This window comes from Drosophila ananassae, assembly GCF_017639315.1.
Source record: "Drosophila ananassae strain 14024-0371.13 chromosome 4 unlocalized genomic scaffold, ASM1763931v2 tig00000061, whole genome shotgun sequence".
Lineage (NCBI taxonomy): Eukaryota > Metazoa > Arthropoda > Insecta > Diptera > Drosophilidae > Drosophila > Drosophila ananassae.
In genome coordinates, this window is record NW_025319038.1 from 5,902,541 (window position 1) to 5,912,478 (window position 9,938).

Sequence of the window (9,938 nt, forward strand, 5' to 3'; positions counted from 1 at the left end):
AAATATATATATAATATTTATATATATTTTAATTTTGGCTTTCTTAAACCCGGCTGGGACGTGTAACCGGGTTTTTCTTTTGTTTATTAAAAACATTGTGTGGTCTTTTTACATGGTAAATTGCTACTCTATCACTGTGGACGGAAGTCCACGAGGTAACGACCTGCATGCCTAGGCGTGCGCGAGGAAACTCTATATACATATAGCCGAAGAATTAAAAATTTTCTGTAGGCAACCGATCTAAATGAATGATATACCAATCGAAAGGTATTGTTTCAATTAGATAATTTTTGTTGAAACATATTCCAAAAGTTATTTGGTTTGGGAGAAATTAGGGTGAAAGTAAAAAAAATTTTAATCACTAAAGTGGGGCTGGTGGACACATTTTAGTTCCCAGATAGAATATTTTTATATATTCGCATTCTAGAGCTAAATACGCGTCGATTGGTACCTCAATTTCGTTCAGAAGTTATTCGAAAAATTCGATTTTTTCTTCTTCTTCAAAATGAAGCCAGTTTGCGTCGGTTTGTCGGTTTGCCTGTTTGCACTATTTTTTCCTTAAAAATCCTGAAAAAAATTGGAAAATGTTTGTTACTATCATATGAGCAACTATTGTTCTACAACTTTTTGAAATACCTTAAGCTTACGTCAAAAAATTAAAAAAACCTTGTTAATGAAAAAATTCATAACTTTATAATTAAGAAAGATATTAAAAAGAGCTTTACACCGTTGAAATGGTTTTTTAAATATAAATTCCACTTTCTTTGAGATCAAACGTCTATATATTAAAAAAAAAAAAAAACACTGAAAATAAACTTTTTTTTTAAGAAAAAAAATTATTTTTCAAAATTTGGTCGACTGATCCTTTTTATATTGCACGTGTAGATAGCTTTTGAGATGACGCAACTTTTGATATATCACTCATATCTGGCAAAATCCGTTAACTCAAGATATAGTCCTGTAAGTGCAGCTACCCATTTTGTGCAGCCTCCTGTGAAGCTTGCATTTACTTATACATGTGTGTGTATTTGATTGGCAACTTTGCTTTTTGGAGTCTGCATATATTTGGTCAATACCCTAAAAAATATGGAGTATATCTTTTCAGATTATAGTTTATTTATTTAAAAATAAAATCCAAATAAAAAAGGGCTTAAAAAAGTAAAACGTAAACATTGACTCAACTTGGACTCGAACCCAGGCCCTCCGTGTTAGGAACCACGACGCTCTCCACTCGGCTAACCTCGAACTTTGTTGCTTGATTGCAACTTTTGATGTAATTCTGCTTTGTGTTTCAGTGTCTCATGTCTTAATGAGAAGTCTCATAAGATTGGTACTTCAACCGACCCGGTCCGACATTTCTTTCAGAAGTTATTCAATGAATTCGGTTTTTACAGTTTTTTTCAAAATGAAGCCAGTGTGTCTGTTTGTCTGTATTTTTTTCTTGGCAATCCTGAATAAAATTGGAGATTTTTGTTATTATCATATGAGCAATTATTGTTCTACAACTTTTTGAAAAAGCTGTAAAAATCTAATTTCTTGAATAACTTCTGAAAGAAATGTCGGACGGGTCGGTTGAGGTACCAATCTTGAGGTCCCAAAGAAAAACAAGAAAGGAAAGCTAACTTCGGGCGAAGCCGAAGTTGATATACCCTTACAGTTGTGCCATTTCCGATCGTTCAGTTATATGGCGGCTATTGGATATAGTTGGCCGATCCCTATGAAATTTGGCCAATAAGATTATTTTGCCCAAAATGGAATCTGTACCAAGTCCCATCTTTCTAACTTAAAAAACACCAAAGTTATGCCAATTCCGATCGTTCTATGACAGCTATAAGATATAGTCGGCCCATCCTTATGAAATTTTGTACATAAGATATTTTCAAATATTTCAAAAATAATATCCAAATAAAAAAGGGCTTAAAAAGTAAAACATAAACATTGACTCAACTAGGATTAGAACTCAGGCCTTCCCGTGTTAAAAACCACAACGCTCTCCATTCGGCTAATCTCGAACTTCGTTACTTGATGGCAAATTTGGATGTAATTCTGCTTTGTGTTTCAGTGTCTCATGTCTTAATGAGAAGAACGCAAAATTTTATGAGTAGAAAGCTTTATATGCATATGCCCCCACTGAGCATATAATGCATATAAATAAAACTCTGCTTTACTTAAATTACAGCCACCACCGTTTTGGGCCAAATCATGAATTAAAAGCTAAAAAAAAAACCAGGAAAACCAACTCCGCCATTACTTCTCTAATATTTATTATTTTATATCGCACACCCAAAATAAATTGTTACATTCAACAATTGGTTTAACTAGAAAAACTGGAAAAACGTAATTTCCAGTTTTTTTTAATTTTTTTATCCTTGCGCATTTTTTTTTTATATATAATACATGTTTATTATATAATTGGTCGGATATGCCATAACTTTGTTTTTTTTTTATAAGTTAGAAGGATGGGACTTAGTACAGATTGCATTTTGGGAAATCTTATCCGTTTTTCAAAATTTTATTAGGATAATTGGTCTAACTTTGTTGTTTTTGAAGCTAGAATGATGGGACTGTCTACGGTTTCCGTTTTGGGCAATCTAATCCTATGTTCATAAGAATCGGCCAACTATATCCTATACCTGCCATATAACTGAACGATCGGAAATGGCACAACCTTTCTATTTTTAAAGATGCTTGGGGTGTTGCCAATATTTTTATTAGAAATTTTGTTGATGGTGAAAGTCTCATAAGGATCGGACAACTATATAGGATCCGATATATATAATAATAATATAAGCTTCTGCTTAACTGCAAGGGTATATAAACTTCGGCTCCGCCCGAAGTTAGCTTTCCTTTCTTGTTTTTTTATAATTTATTATATAGTGGAACTCTCATAAGGATAGGCCTCTCATCTGTTAATTTGTTAAAATAATTTGGTTTCCCACAACTACGAAACAATTTTGGATTTAAAATACATTTTTGGGCAAATTTTTAATTAAAATTTTTAAACTAACCAAATTCCAAAACCTTTGTAAATTAAAAATACGTATAACTTCAGAGCCACTGAAGCTATCGAAAAATTCTTTACGTCTTTGGAAAGGTTTTTAATTATTCCACCTTCTTGAATGTCAAAATCTATTGAGTTAAAAAAAAGAGTTTTGATGTTTATCCTAACAATTAAAGTATTGCTAACTGTGTGAATCGCCTGTCCAGAGGTCACTTCCATATATATATATATTCTATATATTATGCGTTCTGTTTTAAATAATTGAAGATCAATATATACAAAAAAACAACTGATATCATATAAAAAAACCTCTTGACGAGGTAAAGTACCGGTGACGAACCTGCATGCGAAACCCAAAATATCTGATATCAATTTTAGTGACGAAAGTATGCTATATAGGTGTACAAAATTGCATATAAAAAAAATATTCTTGTTCGGCACGTGCAAGAAAAACAAAAAAAAATCAGTCACGTGCCGAACAAGAATATTTTTTTTATATGGAATTTTGTACACCCATATAGCATATTTTCGTCACTAAAATTGATATCAGATATTTTGGGTTTCGCATGCAAAAATATATAAAATATATCCAATAATATACCATATGCATACTAAAATGTTTAAGAAACAAAATAGTAAACAACTTTATTAGCATAGTCTTACAACCCTCAACCATATGTAGTCCAAGCAGCACTTCAAAATTAATTAAAGTACATAACAGCATGGACTGCGATATGCGTTCAAAATGTCGATGTTCATGTGTCCTGCAGTTCACACGATGACGCACAGTTTGCTGCGTTCTTCATCGACCCATGAGCCGAGTGATCCACCGCTTAGAGTTTTATAAATATATATAATATATACAATTCGTCATTTATATTTTTATTGAAAGAAATTAAAAATACACCATTTAACTGGCATATATCAATTCCTTCAATAAATTTATTTTTATACCTAAAATAATTGTTGCGAAATGTCTTAGTTTTATATAATCAATATAAATAGTTTTATATTGTTGAATATTATATAAAGCATTAACCTGAATATCAGGTACAACAATGTATATTTTAGGTGTTGCATTTATCAATGTATGCGCATAATTTAATATGAACAATACGTGTATATGACTCATAAATTCCGCAACGCATGTATATTATGAGTCATATACACGCAAATTACAATTATCATAGCCTCAAAAAAAGTGAAAAGTGTGTTTTTTGAGGTTATGGAGAAACTTGACGTGATGGCGTCAAACTGACCTCAGATTCGGATTCAGCGACCCCAAAAACCCCCGGGTACCATGTTTTATTTGAATATGCTGAATTTTGAAATTTTTGTGTTCGGCATACATTTTTTGCTAAGATGCCTACATATAAACGCACCCCCTGTCCTAACGGTGCATGCGAATTTGGCATGGAGCTCGTTTTAAAGATCACAAATCAGCCTTTCATTTCCATTTTGAATTAGGTTTGTAACACATCAGAATTTTGCGGTACGATTTTTCGAAAATGGCCAAAAACGGCGTTTTTCGACTATTCAACCGTTATTTTCTCGAAAACCTGACGTGATGGCGACCAACTGACCACGGATTCGGATTCAGCGACCCCAAATCCATATAGGAGGTATGGTCTGATCTCTGAATTTTTTTTTTTTTTTTTTTGTGGAGCTGTGTAATTCATATATATTTATTTATTATTTTTCTAATGAAGACGACAATTCGTCTATAATTCATATATATTTACTTTTTTAATAATATATTAAAATATTATTATATATTTTTGGGCAATTTTTAATTATATTTCATTATTTATTATTTAAATAATAATAAATATTTATTAACGGATAAGATTCATTCAATAATGATCCTTCCGCAGGTTCACCTACGGAAACCTTGTTACGACTTTTACTTCCTCTAAATAATCAAGTTCGGTCAACTTCTGCGAAACAACCGTAACACACAAGGCGTCACAGTGATCACGTCCGGAGACCTCACTAAATAATTCAATCGGTAGTAGCGACGGGCGGTGTGCACAAAGGGCAGGGACGTAATCAATGCGAGTTAATGACTCACACTTACTAGGAATTCCAAGTTCATGTGAACAGTTTTTCACAGTCATTGTAGCGCGCGTGCAGCCCAGGACATCTAAGAGCATCACAGACCTGTTATTGCTCAATCTCATTATTGCTAGACGCAATTTGTCCATTTAAAAAGCTAGTATCCTTATAATGGGACAAACCAACAGGTACGGCTCCACTTATATAAACACATTCAAACACAATAAACATTTCACTGCCACCATGAATGAAGGCTATATAAGCTTCAACACCATAATCCTGAAGATATCTATTTAATATATTTGAGTCTCGTTCGTTATCGGAATTAACCAGACAAATCACTCCAAGAACTAAGAACGGCCATGCACCACCACCCATAGATTCGAGAAAGAGCTATCAATCTGTCTTACACACTTATGTTCGGACCTGGTAAGTTTTCCCGTGTTGAGTCAAATTAAGCCGCAGGCTCCACTCCTGGTGGTGCCCTTCCGTCAATTCCTTTAAGTTTCAGCTTTGCAGCCATACTTCCCCCGGAGCCCAAAAGCTTTGGTTTCCCGGGAAGCGACAGAGAGAGCCATAAAAGTAGCTACACCCAATTGCTAGCTCGTTTATGGTTAGACTGCTTCTATTAATCATTAGCTCTTGATCTGAAAACCAATGAAAGCAGAACAGAGGTCTTATTTCATTATCCCATGCACAGAATATTCAGGCATTTGAAGCCTGCTTTAAGCACTCTAATTTGTTCAAAGTAATTGTACTGGCCCGCAATAACACTCGTTTAAGAGCACTAATGCAGGTTTTTAAATAGGAGGAACATATGAAAAAATAAAAGTATTTAAACAAATATAAGAACTCCACCGGTAATACGCTTACATACATAAAGGTATAGTACTAACTACAATTGTATGTTGTACTACCCGTATGAAGCACAAGTTCAACTACGAACGTTTTAACCGCAACAACTTTAATACACGCTATTGGAGCTGGAATTACCGCGGCTGCTGGCACCAGACTTGCCCTCCAATTGGTCCTTGTTAAAGGATTTAAAGTGTACTCATTCCAATTACAGGGCCTCGAATATGAGTCCTGTATTGTTATTTTTCGTCACTACCTCCCCGAGCTGGGAGTGGCTAATTTACGCGCCTGCTGCCTTCCTTAGATGTGGTAGCCGTTTCTCAGGCTCCCTCTCCGGAATCGAACCCTAATTCCCCGTTACCCGTTGCAACCATGGTAGTCCTAGATACTACCATCAAAAGTTGATAGGGCAGACATTTGAAAGATCTGTCGTCGGTACAAGACCATACGATCTGCATGTTATCTAGAGTTCAACCAATATAACGATCTTGCGATCGCTTGGTTTTAGCCTAATAAAAGCACATGTCCCATAAGGTTCATGTTTTAATTGCATGTATTAGCTCTAGAATTACCACAGTTATCCAAGTAACTGTTAACGATCTAAGGAACCATAACTGATATAATGAGCCTTTTGCGGTTTCACTTTTAATGCGTGTGTACTTAGACATGCATGGCTTAATCTTTGAGACAAGCATATAACTACTGACAGGATCAACCAGAATAATGTTTATTTCTTGATATATTATTTTCATTTTGATATTTAGAAAATAAATATTGCAAATATTTGTATATATTATATTATTAACGAATTTGGCCAATTATTAAATGGCATTCAATATTCGTTCTTTATAAAATAAATATATATATAATATTTATATGTATTTTAATTTTGGCTTTCTTAAACCCGGCTGGGACGTGTAACCGGGTTTTTCTTTTGTTTATTAAAAACATTGTGTGGTCTTTTTACATGGTAAATTGCTACTCTATCACTGTGGACGGAAGTCCACGAGGTGACGACCTGCATGCCTAGGAGTGCGCGAGGAAACTCTATATATAGCCGAAGAATTAAAAATTTTCTGTAGGCAACCGATCTAAATGAATGATATACCAATCGAAAGGTATTGTTTCAATTAGATAATTTTTGTTGAAACATATTCCAAAAGTGGTTTGGGAGAAATTAGGGTGAAAGTAAAAAAAATTTTAATCACTAAAGTGGGGCTGGTGGACACATTTTAGTTCCCAGATAGAATATTTTTATATATTCGCATTCTAGAGCTAAATACGCGTCGATTGGTACCTCAATTTCGTTCAGAAGTTATTCGAAAAATTCGATTTTTTCTTCATCTTCAAAATGAAGCCAGTTTGCGTCGGTTTGTCGGTTTGCCTGTTTGCACTATTTTTTCCTTAAAAATCCTGAAAAAAATTGGAAAATGTTTGTTACTATCATATGAGCAACTACTGTTCTACAACTTTTTGAAATACCTTAAGCTTACGTCAAAAAATTAACAAAACCTTGTTAATGAAAAAATTCATAACTTTATAATTAAGAAAGATATTAAAAAGAGCTTTACACCGTTGAAATGGTTTTTTAAATATAAATTCCACTTTCTTTGAGACCAAACGTCTATATATTAAAAAAAAAAAAAAACACTGAAAATAAACTTTTTTTTTAAGAAAAAAAATTATTTTTCAAAATTTGGTCGACTGATCCTTTTTATATTGCACGTGTAGATAGCTTTTGAGATGACGCAACTTTTGATATATCACTCATATCTGGCAAAATCCGTTAACTCAAGATATAGTCCTGTAAGTGCAGCTACCCATTTTGTGCAGCCTCCTGTGAAGCTTGCATTTACTTATACATGTGTGTGTATTTGATTGGCAACTTTGCTTTTTGGAGTCTGCATATATTTGGTCAATACCCTAAAAAATATGGAGTATATCTTTTCAGATTATAGTTTATTTATTTAAAAATAAAATCCAAATAAAAAAGGGCTTAAAAAAGTAAAACGTAAACATTGATTCAACTTGGACTCGAACCCAGGCCCTCCGTGTTAGGAACCACGACGCTCTCCACTCGGCTAACCTCGAACTTTGTTGCTTGATTGCAACTTTTGATGTAATTCTGCTTTGTGTTTCAGTGTCTCATGTCTTAATGAGAAGTCTCATAAGATTGGTACTTCAACCGACCCGGTCCGACATTTCTTTCAGAAGTTATTCAATGAATTCGGTTTTTACAGTTTTTTTCAAAATGAAGCCAGTGTGTCTGTTTGTCTGTATTTTTTTCTTGGCAATCCTGAATAAAATTGGAGATTTTTGTTATTATCATATGAGCAATTATTGTTCTACAACTTTTTGAAAAAGCTGTAAAAATCTAATTTCTTGAATAACTTCTGAAAGAAATGTCGGACGGGTCGGTTGAGGTACCAATCTTGAGGTCCCAAAGAAAAACAAGAAAGGAAAGCTAACTTCGGGCGAAGCCGAAGTTGATATACCCTTACAGTTGTGCCATTTCCGATCGTTCAGTTATATGGCGGCTATTGGATATAGTTGGCCGATCCCTATGAAATTTGGCCAATAAGATTATTTTGCCCAAAATGGAATCTGTACCAAGTCCCATCTTTCTAACTTAAAAAACACCAAAGTTATGCCAATTCCGATCGTTCTATGACAGCTATAAGATATAGTCGGCCCATCCTTATGAAATTTTGTACATAAGATATTTTCAAATATTTCAAAAATAATATCCAAATAAAAAAGGGCTTAAAAAGTAAAACATAAACATTGACTCAACTAGGATTAGAACTCAGGCCTTCCCGTGTTAGAAACCACAACGCTCTCCATTCGGCTAATCTCGAACTTCGTTACTTGATGGCAAATTTGGATGTAATTCTGCTTTATGTTTCAGTGTCTCATGTCTTAATGAGAAGAACGCAAAATTTTATGAGTAGAAAGCTTTATATGCATATGCCCCCACTGAGCATATAATGCATATAAATAAAACTCTGCTTTACTTAAATTACAGCCACCACCGTTTTGGGCCAAATCATGAATTAAAAGCTAAAAAAAAAACCAGGAAAACCAACTCCGCCATTACTTCTCTAATATTTATTATTTTATATCGCACACCCAAAATAAATTGTTACATTCAACAATTGGTTTAACTAGAAAAACTGGAAAAACGTAATTTCCAGTTTTTTTTAATTTTTTTATCTTTGCGCATTTTTTTTTATATATAATACATGTTTATTATATAATTGGTCGGATATGCCATAACTTTGTTTTTTTTTTATAAGTTAGAAGGATGGGACTTAGTACAGATTGCATTTTGGGAAATCTTATCCGTTTTTCAAAATTTTATTAGGATAATTGGTCTAACTTTGTTGTTTTTGAAGCTAGAATGATGGGACTGTCTACGGTTTCCGTTTTGGGCAATCTAATCCTATGTTCATAAGAATCGGCCAACTATATCCTATACCTGCCATATAACTGAACGATCGGAAATGGCACAACCTTTCTATTTTTAAAGATGCTTGGGGTGTTTCCAATATTTTTATTAGAAATTTTGTTGATGGTGAAAGTCTCATAAGGATCGGACAACTATATAGGATCCGATATATATAATAATAATATAAGCTTCTGCTTAACTGCAAGGGTATATAAACTTCGGCTCCGCCCGAAGTTAGCTTTCCTTTCTTGTTTTTTTATAATTTATTATATAGTGGAACTCTCATAAGGATAGGCCTCTCATCTGTTAATTTGTTAAAATAATTTGGTTTCCCACAACTACGAAACAATTTTGGATTTAAAATACATTTTTGGGCAAATTTTTAATTAAAATTTTTAAACTAACCAAATTCCAAAACCTTTGTAAATTAAAAATACGTATAACTTCAGAGCCACTGAAGCTATCGAAAAATTCTTTACGTCTTTGGAAAGGTTTTTAATTATTCCACCTTCTTGAATGTCAAAATCTATTGAGTTAAAAAAAAAGAGTTTTGATGTTTATCCTAACAATTAAAGTATT

At 33.5% G+C, this 9,938-nt stretch overlaps 1 long non-coding RNA gene and 1 other non-coding gene across 2 annotated transcripts; both read right to left on the bottom strand.

The window, feature by feature from the left end:
• Positions 1 to 2,112: 2,112 nt before the first annotated feature.
• Positions 2,113 to 5,814, bottom strand: LOC116656354. The gene is made up of 3 exons (XR_004311315.2): positions 5,677 to 5,814; positions 2,666 to 2,668; positions 2,113 to 2,130 (listed from the first exon to the last, which is right to left on the bottom strand). It is a non-coding gene; the product is annotated as an uncharacterized LOC116656354 (long non-coding RNA).
• On the bottom strand, positions 3,664 to 3,842 carry LOC116656375. Its single transcript, XR_004311336.1, has one exon. It is a non-coding gene; the product is annotated as a 5.8S ribosomal RNA (ribosomal RNA).
• Positions 5,815 to 9,938: the final 4,124 nt, after the last annotated feature.